Below are 15,083 nucleotides of genomic sequence, written 5' to 3' on the forward strand. Positions count from 1 at the left end.
TTGGTCCCACAAAAGATGTCGCACCACTAGTACAATTTTTTTTTGCATTTGCACCCCCGGTATTTCAATGTAGCAACAATACAGTCCACACCCGATCGATCACAGGTAGCAGCTAGCCGATCGAGCTCCCGCCGGCCTTCCGGCCTCGAGCTCACAACAGGTATACATAGACAGACACAAGGTACTCCAACCAACTAGTGGAAGGTATACATAGACATACACAAGGTAACATGCATGAACCTGACAGAAAATGAATTCAAAATTAGCATCAAGGTAACATGCATGAACATAGACTACCTTTTCAAATCAATAAAAGAAATACCAGCTTATAAAAGTACATCTCTAATAAACACCAGTGGCAGTCACCAAGTTTGCAAGAGTATGAAAAGCCACACAATTGATAGCTTGCCTCTGACATTAACAGAATTTCAAAATGTGAGAAAACTTTGTCAAGTCATCCCTAATCTCTTGTTTATCATTGGAGACCATCTTCTTGTTCTCAGGATCCTGATTACAAAAACATATCGAATAAGTATTATACTACATGCACCGACCAAGTCACATTGATGGTCACAGTGATAATAAGTATTATATGAGCTACAGAACTCTAATCTAGACTACCGGGAACAGTAGGAACTACTTTTGACATCTCCCGAGGAAAGAACCAGATAACTATCAAGACAAAACAAAGTGAAGCACCTTTGCTTCTCTTTAAAAATGAAGAATATGACATACCAACAGAACTACCTTAGAATGAACTACCGATGCTCCTGTAACAGAGACATATTATATGTAATATAATACTGATCTGCCCATTTTCTAAAAACCCACCAGAAAAACAGATTAGTGGAGTGATGTGCTAAAGAACAAAGGGCATGGAGCTAAATTAATTTCAGGCGCTTCCTTCCAGGAAAGGAGGTGCCTTTTGTCAGTTCTTGGCGATTTTCAAGGAATGTGACAAAAGCTGTGAGCAGAAGAGTGTGAGGTTTGCAGAGAAATAACACAAAGCATGGGAGTGAAACGCCGACTTTTACATTAGCATCTTGCTAGCAGAATTATTATCACCTTTTCAGAAAGAAGATGAATGTTTTTTTTTTGAGGAAATGCACTTGAGAACGAACAAGGCAGCCTACCATCTCCCTAGGCATGAACAAGGCAGAAAAAGGGAATCTAGATCACAATTGAAGCTGAAGCCAAACTACAGTATGTGATTGAAGCAGATTACAGTTGTACATGAACTCAAAATGGAAACCAATTGGCGAACGGCAAGAAAATATAAGGATAACATACCTCCTCATAGATCATTATCATCCACAATATCAGCAAGTGACTCAACATGTTTTAGCCAATCTTGAAGGCAGATCAAGCTTCGACGGTTGTACTTTTCAACCTACTTCTGTAATCACTTACAACCCGCTGTCCGGTACTAAAAGCCGATTCTGATGGTACCACTGGAGCGGGCACAGCAAGAACGTCATGAGCTATCCGAGAAAGCACAGGGTACTTTGAAGAATGAAGGGCCCACCATTCAAGAATGTTGAAATCATCAATGCGAGGGAAGATATCCTCTTGCAGATATCAACTCGTGCAAGATGGAGGGGAGGGGGACTGGAGAGTGAAGAGGAGAGGTTCCTCACCGTCGAGCGGTGACTTGTTCCCGTCGCTGCGCGGGCCTGCTGGAGCGGCCACGGTCGCGGTGGAGGGCACGGGATCCATCTGCTGTGTGCGGATGCTGTCGACGTGGAGAGTGAAGATGAGGGTTTAGTTGGGGGCCCGAAGGAGAGAGCCACATAACCTAGGGCATGTCGCCGCAGAGGAGACGGGGGGGGTGCGTGTCTCCCGGTCTTGCGCGTGAGGATGAGAATTAGAGTCAGCCGCTGAAAATCCTGGGCCTCGTGGTTTTGTGCCCCAACGCCAAATAATTTCGTGGTAGGCCACTTATGCCATTTGGGCTAAATTTCACGGGCGGCATATGTGGGCACGCGGTTTGCCGCTGCCATTTACATCCTGATTTAGGAGTGCACTAGATGACCCGTTGCGCTATCGCGCAAGTGCAAATGAAAGCGTATTAATATACCAATGGACAGTAATTTAATAAATAATTTATTTCGGTGCTTAAATCTATATTTTTGGTGATGGTTCATGTCTTGAGTTGTTATATAAGCATCAAATATGGCGTTTATTTCTTATCCCTCTAAATTTTACAGAATTATACAGGATGTTTCATACCAAAATAGGTGTAAGATGATCTTTCATGTATTGGTCATTCAAAGTTAATGCGGAGAGCATCCACGGTTCTATTAGATTCGCCTTCCATTTTTGCCATGAGATTTTTTTTCCCATTTTATGCTATTGCCCATTGATATTAAATATTTCACAATTTCTAAAATAAAAAATAAATTCCGGTAGTCACAAAACCGTACATCTTCCTCAAAATCACGCAGGGAAATATTCATTTGCAAGAGCACAAAACTCAGCATTGATTCAGGATGGAAAACCGTGCATCTCCCTCAAATCACGCCTAGGATAAACAACCATGCCAAGATGTACCTGCCATTTTGATTCAAGATGTACATGCCAAGCTAAGTACGTCCCATTGTCAAAACCAAAATCTCAGCCAAAAATGGACCCGTAGTCATTAATTACAAGTAACTTCCACACAGGGGAAAACCGTGACAAACTTAATTATTCTGCAAACAACATTTTTTACTACTGTGGTAAACAATAGAAGATAATGCCTGAAACATCAGGAGATAGTTAAGTTTGTGCTAAATAAGAGAGAACTACAGTTTAGAGAATACCACATGCACAAACATGAAATCCCTTTTCTTTATAGAGCATGGCAAGGGCATATACCATCTTATTTATAGAAGGTCTGCCAGCAAAAATACTATCTGAAGATCAACAAGCAAAATCAAAAGAGACAATACATATGATAAGCTACCAAGCAAGATCATCTATCTTCTCTAACTGAACACCATTCCATCTAGTCTGGACATTGTAGTAGATGATTCGATAGTGCACAAAAATCTGAAACTCGTACATTAGCAGCCTTGGGATAAAAATAGAGGATATGACCATATAATTCTGAAACTCATACCAGTTTACATCTTTGAAATTTAACAACCTTACAAGTTCTGATTCCTGAACACTACAACTCGACTGACTACAAAATCCGGTCGAATCTGATCGATCTCGAGCGGAATCTCAAGCGCACGCCGCCCTGCGATGGTGACAGTATCAGCCTGCCTGAGTCACGTCTTCTCATCTATGGAACTAAAAAATGGAAACATCTAACCTTAGATGCATGCTACATATCAGCCATTTGATTTTGTGCTCAGGTTCCTTATATGCTAAATACACTGTAATAAATACCGTCAGGTAACTTTTGCTGAAGAAATATCACTTCATGCACAACTTAGGTATGAACTGTAATATATATAACACTGACAGATATACATACTTTTGAGGCACTGTCATACCAGTATTTTTCCCCGAGAACACCTAATGTAGCATGAGGACCTGAAACATAAGTTAGTGAGCACAACAAGCAGGTCTTATTACACACAAAATATGAAAGTTAATAATTCTGTCAGGACATTCAATCAAGGCCGTACCGTAGTACAATAATGTGCATTTGACGGCGTGCCATTTTAAATTATGCTGCATCTTAAAATTCCGAAGGGTTCATTCATGATCAAACACAAATTGTTCATTGAACCTAACATAGATGACCTGGTGCACCACGGCTTGCGCATGAGCAAATGCAACATATTACTATAACCATATGTTTTACGATGTTTATGTTTGTTTAGTTGTCCAAGAATTGAGGTCTTTGAGAGCCCTTAAGCCCATATAGGCAATATTTTTTAAAGAACATAAAAACATAAGTTTTAGTCGACTGATGTCTGTTTAGTTTTCCAAGAATTCAGTATGTCTTTGACAGCTCTTAAGCTTGTATAAGCAATCCTTTTAAAAGAAAATAAAAAAAAACTTTCAAAGACAGATAACACATGTACACAGGAGCAACATTTGTTGCATCCAACAATTTGTTCATAGCATAGAGAAATAAATGTGTATAAATATCATATTTTTTTGGGTACAATCAACACATACAATAAGTACACTTGAAGTAGTGACATTTCCTTCAATAAGAATATAGCAGGATCCTCACTAAGAATCAAAGAACAAATGCGCGCAGGCCACACCAAGTGGTCCTGATCATACTTGCATACCAAAATTGGAATTACACAAACAGAGAAATCATCTGACTTATTTGTTCACACAAGATATTAGACCTGCAATCAGGCCACTAAGACTGTAACTTCCAATATATTTATACTGACCAAAAATAGGATTACAAGTAAAAAAAAGCAAGGGGGAAATATCCATCAACAATTTGAGCAACCTTTTCAGTCATAACCAATTGACCATTCCAAAAAGACGAGCATATATGTGAATGCCAGGTCATACATTAATGTATAATATATCCATCAGGGCTTCAACAACATGGTTGCAAATATATTTCTCAGAATTACAGTACTAAGATGTAATGGTGTTACAGTATGACTTGCGTCATTGCCTTTCTTAAGTATAATTAGGAGTAAATCACATGTGTAAGCACCCCAAAAATCACATTTATTTATGTATTTCGTAGGAACTCACCTTCTTTTGAGATTCCTAGGATCAAGTTTTCATCTTTGGGATCCCCATAGCTCATCATGAGTTCATGACACCGGAACACCTAAATGCCCTTTATGATGCAAGAATGGTGTTTGCGCTCGAGTGGCATGAATGATAAACCTCAAATGGTAAGATTCTTTACCAGATTGATAAACCATGAGTAAAACATGAAATAAGAAACCACAAGGAGAACCCTAAGTACTACTCCCTCCGTTCCAAAATGTAAGACGTTTTGGGATGGTCCCGACCAGGTGAAAATGGTACGAAAAGACATCGCTACCCGTAATTGCCTCATTCTGAATCCCGACGTTGTCTTCCTGGATCTCAATCCCGATCCCAGCGTCGTCATCCCGATCCCAGAGAGGACGACGAGGACGAACAAAATGAGTAGAGAGTATATCGGTACTCTTACAATTCTACCACATATACTCTCTACTCATTCTGTAAAACAAAAAATGATAGAGGCAAATTGACCATAGTCCATATCTCGATTAGGTCCATAGTACCTGAAGCTAGTAAGAGTACCGATTCTAAATGAATATTGATACAATAGTTGTATTCCTTTAGGATAGCACCCAACAAATAGCATTAAACGAATTTTAAAGCTATGAGAACGTGAGCTAAAGATATATGGATCATTTTAATAAATAAATTTTCCCTAAAAGGTGCTCTTCAAATAGAAGAACTTTTTTTAGGTCAGGTATCTTACAGGAACCATCAATGTATAGGAAGTATGGGTGGCTTTTCAAGTATTTCAAAATGCAAGCTGAGTGCGAATACGAGTTTGCGTTGGCACTTTGTTGAGATAAATAAACTAAAAAAATTGAAGAAGAAAAGACAGAGAAAATAACTTTGAAGGACCAAGTGTGCCTGACTAAGAAACCTTGCAAATTCTAGTGCGAGACACATAATGAGTCTGTGAAACGGTTCACCAATCTGCTCATATGCAAAAAAAAATTTAGATATATATGACCATTCAACTACGCAAAGAAGGGATTAGGGATGTTTTATCGATATAGTCGTTACCTTTGTTCGCATCAAGCACAAGCTGGAACAATGAGGGAAGAGAGAGAGAGGCACAAAAAGGGTTACTCCGACTTATGTTACGCAAACACTCCATGTGATTTCATGAGACCATTTCCTATTATATATGAAGAGACGGAAAATATTGCAAGATATACGTGTGAGAGCGGCGAGAGGTTACAAGGTTCAACCAGGTTACCTACATATGATAGTTCTCCGATGTTCAATCAATTGGAAGTTTAACAAAAAACCTTAGCAACATTAGGATCACACATCTTTGTTGATTCTTGTCAAAATTCTTCTGTTGAATCTCTCAAATATTTTGATATCTATGAAGTAGACAGGAGAACGTATACCACAGATAGGACCGATTTGATAACTTGCAAACATATCCTCAAGCAATTATATGATATCACCAACTCAGTTATGACGTATCATAGTCAAACCCATTATCCAATTCTTTAGAAATAGCAGAAATGCCTTGTCAAGGTAACCTAGCGGTTTGAACCTGGTGGCGGTGCCATATAGTACCGTGCTCCATTTTATTCCACAATAACAGAGCCTTGCTTCAATCTTACACTAATAAAAACTTGGTTCCTCTCCATTTGTGAGTATAACACAACATTTATCTTTGATAATGAGAAGCATCGGGCACATCTCAAAATTGACGTAGCATCGAACCACGACCAAGGAAGAAGTAACAATAATCAACATAACTTGTAAATTTGCGTGTCAATGAATGTATCAACCAATACCAAATAGGCGTGAAGTATTTGTTCGGTTCTTTTAACAAACCAATTTAGGAGAAAATAACAATTTCTTTGTGGACGTACCATGGAGGTGACGGTATACATAGTTGAAGAATCGGCACTTTTGCAAAAGAATCCGGTGTCAACGGGAGACGTGATGCCGGCCCGGGACTTGAGAGAGTGTGTCCTGGCTTTCATCGCCACCAAGCCAGTTCAAAGCGCAAAATAATAGCAAAATAAAGCATCATGATTAATATTTTTGGTGCAAACTACGCAAGCTATGTCGATTTGTAAATCCGAATGACCTCTTGAACCGGCCACAATGAAATTTCCAGTAACCTTAATATGAAGACAAATATGTCTTTCCACAATTCAATTTTTTGAAAACTAATTCGAGGTTAAGAAGTCATGTCACACTCATTATTGTACAAATGTAGTAATATTTGACTGGGGTTCCAAGATATGGTGTATTGCAGAAACGGGTAAGAGTTATACATCTGGAATGTCATTTTCTGTTTTGCCACAAAAATGGCTACATAAATTGCAACTTATTATTTGAGACAAGCCACTTTACCTATTGTAAAGAAATGTGGTGTGTTTGTAAGCAACAGATCAATATTGACATAATTCCACAATCCTTGCATTTGTTGTCCTCACGAACCGTTCATCCAATAGAACCGGAAGCTACGCAAAGGACTTGATCTGCACAACGACAATGATAACCTCTAGTCAACATCTCCTACTTGCTAGAATACGTTGGGTATCCACGTATACAACCTTGGCTAGACATAAAATGTAGTGCATACGGCATACCTTTGTTGTTTGAGGTGAACCGACATCAAGTTTATGGAAAAGTGCGGTATATGGGTATTCGCGAACACTTCCCACACTTGACTCATTCGCACATTGAATTTGATCCCAAAAAGTTTATGTGTTGGGCATATGCAATCTCCACACGTGAATGGTTTCACCACGTGTTTCTCCGTCTCCTTGTTTAAACTAAAACGTGAACAAGTTTCTGACATATGCAATCCAATGAGAATTGTGGCCGCAATCTCAGAAGCAAAATTTGACCCAACTTTAATCGAAATTGATTCACAAGGTTACCTTGTGAAGACAAAAATGTGCATCATATAATCAAATAGAACTAAAGCGAGAATACAGATGCTTTTAGTTCAATACTTTACAGATAACACAACAAACAAAAACAAAGACTGGTAGAGCTTAGACAACAAAGAATATACCACAACGTACCAGCATTTTCCCATTCTAGTGTAAGAAGTACTACATATGTCATCTATGTATTGTTAAAAATAGTCACAAAGCTCCAAAATCACCACATATTAAGAAATGTCGCATACAAATAAAATAATCTGAAGGTAACATCAGAACCAAATTGGATCCCAGACTCTGCTTTCATGTGGTAAACTAACATTTAATTAAAAAAATCGATAGAATGATCATGCAAATATGTGCCGACCTGAGAAGACTGCAAAGCTGATCAGAAGTGCTTGATCTTGCATACCCAAATGTATGGACTTCTCCAGATTGTAGAAATCCCTATCAAGATCATAGATATTCAGAATTATTTATCCGATGATGAGTGCCAGAAGACTCAAAGCAACACACAAACATTAAACCGACAACCTTGTTTACAAAATTTAGAGCATAACATGTCCACGTCTAAAACAAAAATCGCATTTATCTAGCAAGCATATCCTGTACAAAATCCAGACTCTGTGCTAGACCGCATATCAATTGCTACAACTTTGAATATGAAGAGAGAGGGAAATGAATGGGACAAATATATGGTATCATGATCATCGAGGTTCGGATGCAATTTATTCTTTGAATCCAAAAGGCTAGATTATAAAATAGATTAAGAGTTTACGTATGCATCACCCAAGCAAAGGTACCAGGCGGCTAGGCAGAACAAGGAACTCTAGAGACCAAGACAAACTTTTAATATGTCCAATCTCACTGATTTACTCCCTCTGTTTCAAAACATAGGTGAGCTACAGATTCAAGTTCAAGCCTTTTGAAATTTTGACCATTAAATATCTAGGGAAAATTATGTTGGCATGGTTCTTCTGTACCTTGATTCTACTCTATGGGATCTCGACCATCGAGCAAGATTAGAAACGACCCTTCGCGCAAACATGTCAGTATTGGGATTTCCTTGAGAAAAATTCTTTGAGGTCCCCCACATTATAATTTCCATGAATCATTGAAGAATATCCTCATGCCTACAACCTGCGTAACCCAATACAAAAAATGTGTGTAAGCTCATATCTCCAGACACACATATCTTCAACCTAAGCAAAGCAAACTCACACATGTACAGATGATATCTCTGTAAGAATGTGCCAAGATTTAGAGGGGTGTAATTCACCAACGCGAGTGAGTGATAAAACATGGAAATATGGACGCTTACCAGCAACTTATATTGTGTCTTCCGCATATTTCAGACAGATATTGTAACCATTTCCTCTAGGTAAGCCACACCCTTCTCCACATTTGAGAATCAAAACAGCAGTCTAATTGGGGAAATAATAAATTGTGAAGTTGTCTGAGACAACTCCACAAGTCGCATGCCGCCACCAAACCGGAAGTCCTCAAAGCTCCATCCAACCTCACATCTCATCACAAGACCGCCTGTCGTACCTAAAAAACACAAGGTGCTCATCATTTGCAGCTCTCAAATAAATCAAAAGAGTGACATGGCAATTTCTCCAATAACCTTGAATCCTGCAACATGAGTGCCAGCACGAACTTGCATTCGGAAATAAAATCTCAGAAAACTTTGTTGTGATCCAATTTCTTATTGAAAATGAAACGAGAAAGGAAGCAGAGCACGTCGCAGACGCTTGGAGAGAGGTGGGGGCTGGGAGAAGCTCACCTTGCCCTCTGAAGCCGCGCTTGTGGTCTTGAACACCGATCCGCCGCCGCCAGCTGTTTGCACCGCACTCTTCGCTCACCCTCCATTCTTTCTTTCTAGCCTGGACAATATCTCTGTAATCTACTACAAGCGAAAGTAGGGCAGCAACAGTATGCTCAGTTTATCAACATGAGTTGCATTCAGAAAAAATACATATGCTTACTATGCAAAAGAGTGGTTGATTATCAGCAAATCTGATTTCATATCAAATCCTAATCAGATACGTTGGGTAGTGAAAAAACTTCGATAATAAAGATCACATTGACGTGACAATCATAATTGAAGTAAAACCAGACCTAGCGATCCAACCCACCGAATAAATCTGGAACCATATAAGCTAAAAACTGGAAGAGACTATCAGTACAAAATCCGGAGATGGCTATGATTTTCTGCGGGGTGGGAAGATCCACCTTTCCCGTTTCCTTGTGTAATGCCTAAGAAATAAAAGCCGACGCAGTGAGCACATGTCCGTGAAAATCGGGAAATTAGAACAGGGGAAAGAGATGAGATGGAAGAACTCACCTAGGGAGGTAGGTCGGACGAGCAACGGGACGGCTATTGTGCTCGCGAGCGGCGCCATGGCCGTTGCTCGGCGCCAGCGCACGGTGCCAAGGAGGAGGAGGCCCCGCGACCACGAGGGCTCCCCGTGCCGCCCCCTCGTGCTTCTCGCCAGTGCGGCCCAAAGCCGGCGAGATGACGGCGCTCGAGCCCCGCCGCCGTGGACGAGCTTCTCAAGGCGGCGCCGCGCCACCTTGTCCGCGCCATCGCCCTCCTCCGTGCGCGCTCGCCACCGCGGTCGTCCCCGTCCGGTTCCATCTGGGAGAGGCGCGCGCCACCGTTGGGGAGGAGGAGAGAGGTTGTCGTTGGGTTATAAATTTCTCACCTCGAATCCGACGAGCGAGCGGGTCCCGCCGTACACGGTGGACACGGTGGTCGCCGCGGTGAGCACGGAGGCTGGTGGAGCCGCACTCGCTGTCCTTGAGCGATGCGGTCCGACGAGTCCGGCTTTCTCGGCTGCGACGACGAGCGGCGCATCCTGGCGCCTCGGCACGCTCCGGTGCTCGCACCCTTCCTCTGCTCATTGCCGCTCCAGGCGCGTCACGGCGGCGTGCTCGGGCGCGCTCTGCGACCGCGCCTTGGCCCTCGACGACTCGGGAGGAGAAACGGGCGCGGATTGGGGAGCGAGGAGAGAGGCGGCGCGGATTGGGGGAGGAAAAGACGAGGCATGGATTGCGGAGGAGAGGAGGCAGCGTATTGGGTAGTGGTTCACCGATCTAGGGTTTCACCGCTGCCCGGCTGCGTAGGAAAAGAAAGGCGACTCAAACGAGCAACCCTCGCTGCCTCTCGCTGGCGGCCCCACACTCGTTTGGACCCAGACGTCATGGACCAAGAACCGGAAGGAATGGGGAAAAAAAGAACGATCACATCCGACGGTTGAGGTAGAAAGTGGGAGCTGAAAATTACTGCTCAGGGTGGATCGAACGGCCAACGAAGACTGCCCCCTGGAGACCATCTCCCTGGCCGGGTACTCTTGGAACATTTATAGAAGAAATACTGTGTCCCAAGCCACCACACAGTGTCCCTTTCCACGCAGCCAGATTTTGATGGGACACCGCGTCCGTAACAGTAAACGTTCTGGCGAGTGGGGCTTAAAGTGTGGAGGAGAAGCTAAATTATTAGCGCCAGCTACTTACCTTTCGCACGTCGCGGCAATTGTACCCATTGATCCCACTTGTGCGCGTCTGCAACGAGTCATTCGTTCAGGATCTATAGTGGAGGAGAGTAAGCAACTCCTGCGTGTTAAATTTGTAAAACACAGTCCTGTAGCGAGAAGAGTTTTCGTGGTCGTACCTTGCCACACAACAGCTACTGGGCACAAGGGGTTTCAAAGTTGGCCAAACTGCAGGAGGCGCAGTTTACATTAACTAGTGTACCAGCCTCAGGTACGGCGGCAGCCATGCCCCTTTAGCATACTGCCACGGAGAAGATGTAAGAGCACATGTATCAGACACAAATAGGCTGTTACTTATATAAAAATGAAATTGAGTAAATCTGCATAAAATAAAATAGTGCTAGGGAACTACCTGAACCTGATTCAGGAAATATGTAGTTGTGGATTAAATTACCTTCAAACCTGACCCGAGATGGCAGAATAATCATGTTGTATTTCATCAAGCAGCAGCCTCAGGTCTCCCTCTCGCGTGGTACAGCAGCGGCCGTGCTCCTTTAGCATACTGCAACGGAGAAGATGTAAGAGCACATACCAATAAGGGTGAGAACATACCAGGTTAACACCATTGAGGTACTGTAGGAACTATCGATTAGGATTTGCACAACCCAATAAAGAGAAACTGAAAGAAAATCTCAGAAACATGAAGAGAAAGATCCCTAGCTTGCACTATACTAGTTCATATCTGAAATAGTTCTAACCATTACCTGCTATATTTGAGCAAAATCTTCTGTGCAACTTTATCTTGTTCTTTCATAACACAGGTGAACCAAAAATATTGAGAGAAACGCAACCCTGCACCATTAAAACAATAGGTGTAAGAACGTACATGATTTCACAGAAAAGATGTATTATGGTAGGTATTCTTCATGTTAGCACACCAAACTACAACTAATAGCCTGCTATTTCAGATCCACACACACAAAACCAAAGAGATCTAGAAGAGAGCATACATCACCTTGACATGAGGAGGAAGGGACGGAGAGGTTGGAGATTCTGTACAGGAGGATGTCGGCTGGATGACCTTCAACACACAGTCAAGGCCACACCAGCAGCAAGATGCCACCGCTGCTGGTGGCTGTTGAGTTGGGGACGCACCCGCAGAGGTCGTCCTCCTCGAGCGCTGGGAGAGCGGAGATGCAGGATACGGCAGGGTTGGGAGGCACGAGAGGACGCGTTCCTCTGATCCCCACTCCGTCCATGGAGGTCAACACCGCTATCTCCACGGAGCAGCTCCCGCCGTGAACGTCCTCGTCGGAGGGGTCTTGGGGAAAACGGGTGCCAGGCACGACGTCGTTGGAGCAGCGGATCCTCGCCGGCGGCCGCACGCGGAAAGGAGCAGGGATGGATGAGAGGGACGAGCAGAGATGACTACGGGAGGGAGGCATGGTTGGGTGGGGATTTGGCCTGGGCGCCGCTTGTCTCACGGGGAGGCGATTGGAGAGGACGAATCGAGCGAGGGCGAATTTTTTTAAAATAATACAATATTATATTAATTTTGGAAGTATCACACAAATTCGGAAATTTATGAAAATGTGACTCGGTCGGTTGACGGTGGGCCGATCGGCTGACCGTCAACCGATTGCAGGCTTCCCGGGTCCCCCGCTCGGCCGACCATGGGGGGGGGGGGGGGGGGGGATAAGATTAGGGGGCGGGCAGGCGGCCCCTTCGTCCTCCTCTCTCCTTTCCTCTTCTTTCAGCTCGAGTCCTCCCAACGAACTCCTCTCAGCCACCACGTATTAGCTCAGATTCAACTGATTTATCCAGCAAAAATTCACCATTTTGGTGGTACCAGTAAGGGAAACCCCGATCTACAGATGGGTTAACTTTTCGAGGCGATTAGTGGTGCTATTTTGCAGCAATGGTGATGAAGAGGTAGATCTTGGAGGTGGTGTAAGGAGCGGTGTGGTGGAGCAGGTGAAGGATTGGTGGTGCTGTTGCTGCGTGGTGCTGCTGCGGAGAGGCTGGTCACGCTACAAGGGTAAACCCTAATCTTTAGTGACATGTTGTAGTTGATCCAGTAGTTGTTGACGCTTACGAATTTTTTTTTAGGTCAGCAGAGATGTCCAATATAGTGAAGATAGTATTTTACTATGGTTTGGGTACTGTCCGAACAAATGCGATGGGAGTTGATCTTAGTGAGTTCAAGTACGTAGAGATGGAAATGACTGCCCCTAAAACATGGACAGTGGAGCAGGTGAAGGATTGGTTGACATCATGTTTCGGGCTTAATCCTGAAGTTTACACAGTTGGTGTGCATGCATTGTGCACCAAGTCGTTAACAAATATTATCTGGTATCTCAGGCCGGTAGATGATAGTTCTAAGTGGGTGAGTTGGTTAAAAGGGTGTGAGAAGAGAGGAACTCACCTGGTGGCCTTAGTGCTTCCCGTGGCTAAGGAGGTTGCATCTCCTGAAGAAGGTTACGATGGAGGGGGTGGTTACGAATCAGGGCAGAGCAGTCAGGCACCCGGTGGTGGCGGTGGTTACCAGCCAGGACAGAGCAGTCAGTCACACCATGCAGAAGATGGTTATAGTGGTGAGACTGATGGTTACACAGGTGAAGATGGTTACAGTGGTGAGGTTGACAGTGACGAGGAAAATGGGCACATGCAGAACCAGATGGAAGAGGAAGATACCAATGGTGAAAGTGATGCCGATGCGTCCGATGATTCTGGTGAGTAAGATAACGGAGAGGAGGTGCCTATTCCAGGTAGTTGGAATCAGGACTTTGCGTCTGCAATGACAATAAACGATGGCCACAATTCTGCCTGGGAGTATCACATGAACAATGTTGTGAAAGGAGCCACTTTTCAGTCGAAGAGACATATGCAGGAAGCAATTATTAAGTGGGCAATGTCGACACAAAGACAGTTCAGGACGAGTGTGTCATCATCAAAATACCTGACCATGGAATGTATGGACATCAATTGTCCGGGAAGGGTGCATGGCTATGTTCCTAAGTATGACACAACATGGAAGGTGAGCGACTTTGTGCCGCACACTTGTGTTATTCCAAGTATCAGGCAGGATCATCGAAACCTTTCGTCCACTCTCATAGCTCGGTTGTTGTACACAGAAATAGTGGAAGGTCAAGCCATGGGAGTAACTGCTATATAGAAAAATGTTAAGAAGCATCATCAGTACAATATTTCTTATGGCAAGGCTTGGAGGGCAAAGAAGAGGGTGCTGGAGATGAGATTTGGTTCGTTCCACGACGCTTACGACTCTGTTGTCCTTCTGTTGGACACGCTGCAGGCGAGGAATCCAGGCACATATGTGAACATCCAGGACATGGTCTTGCCAGAGCACCCAACTCACAGGGTTCGTCATCGAGTGTTTTTCTCGTTCGGTGTCTGCATCGAATCTTTCAGGCACTGTCGACCCGTGTTATGTGTGGACGGCACGTTTCTCACTGGGCAGTACAAGGGTCAAATCCTGACCGCCATTGGAATGGACGGCAACAATCAAATCGTGCCGCTCGCTTTTGCTTTCGTGGAGAGCGAGAACACTGAAAGCTGGTTATGATTTTTCAGGCAGCTGAAAATATCAATTGTGAAGGACAAGCCGAATGTTTGCATCCTTCATGACAGGCATGCATGTATACTCAAAGCTATTAAAACACTAAAGGAGCCTGGGGAACAGACACCATGGATTGACATTCAGAGTCGTTGGTGCATGTGCCACCTGGGGGCGAATTTTTACACACAATTCAGGAATAAGAATCTTATGAATCTATTCAAGAAGTTGTGCATCCAGAACCAGGAATGGAAGTATAGTATGTTGCGGCGCAAACTTCAGGATTTCACGAAGCAACAAGTTGTGTAGAGGAACGCGGCGCGAGATGCAACTGTAGCGGCACATATTCAGGCAGTTGCAGCACAAACAGCAACTGGAGCAGCACCCGTTGAGGAGGAACCGCAAGGTCTGTGCGACTTGCCGGGATTTGACCCGCCCGGTACA

The 15,083-nt window shown here is 43.6% G+C and overlaps 3 long non-coding RNA genes across 8 annotated transcripts; all 3 read right to left on the reverse strand.

Annotated features, from left to right (window-relative positions):
• Positions 1-2,778: 2,778 nt before the first annotated feature.
• Positions 2,779-5,151, reverse strand: LOC127330763 (uncharacterized). Its single transcript, XR_011752830.1, has 4 exons — positions 4,666-5,151; positions 3,464-3,522; positions 3,299-3,362; positions 2,779-3,223 (listed from the first exon to the last, which is right to left on the reverse strand). It is a non-coding gene; the product is annotated as an uncharacterized lncRNA (long non-coding RNA).
• Positions 5,152-7,677: 2,526 nt separating this feature from the next.
• On the reverse strand, positions 7,678-12,568 carry LOC127330762 (uncharacterized). Of its 6 annotated transcripts, none has more exons than XR_011752836.1 (6): positions 12,081-12,568; positions 11,830-11,917; positions 11,520-11,627; positions 11,245-11,366; positions 11,088-11,135; positions 7,678-8,015 (listed from the first exon to the last, which is right to left on the reverse strand). It is a non-coding gene; the product is annotated as an uncharacterized lncRNA (long non-coding RNA). The 6 variants fall into 6 exon arrangements; XR_011752834.1 differs by having other exon boundaries at positions 11,088-11,160; XR_011752831.1 differs by lacking the exon at positions 7,678-8,015 and adding an exon at positions 9,401-9,474 and having other exon boundaries at positions 11,088-11,160.
• On the reverse strand, positions 8,730-9,396 carry LOC139836193 (uncharacterized). The gene is made up of 3 exons (XR_011752837.1): positions 9,355-9,396; positions 8,890-9,119; positions 8,730-8,808 (listed from the first exon to the last, which is right to left on the reverse strand). It is a non-coding gene; the product is annotated as an uncharacterized lncRNA (long non-coding RNA).
• Positions 12,569-15,083: the final 2,515 nt, after the last annotated feature.

This window comes from Lolium perenne, chromosome 2, assembly GCF_019359855.2.
Source record: "Lolium perenne isolate Kyuss_39 chromosome 2, Kyuss_2.0, whole genome shotgun sequence".
NCBI classification, from domain to species: Eukaryota; Viridiplantae; Streptophyta; class Magnoliopsida; order Poales; family Poaceae; genus Lolium; species Lolium perenne.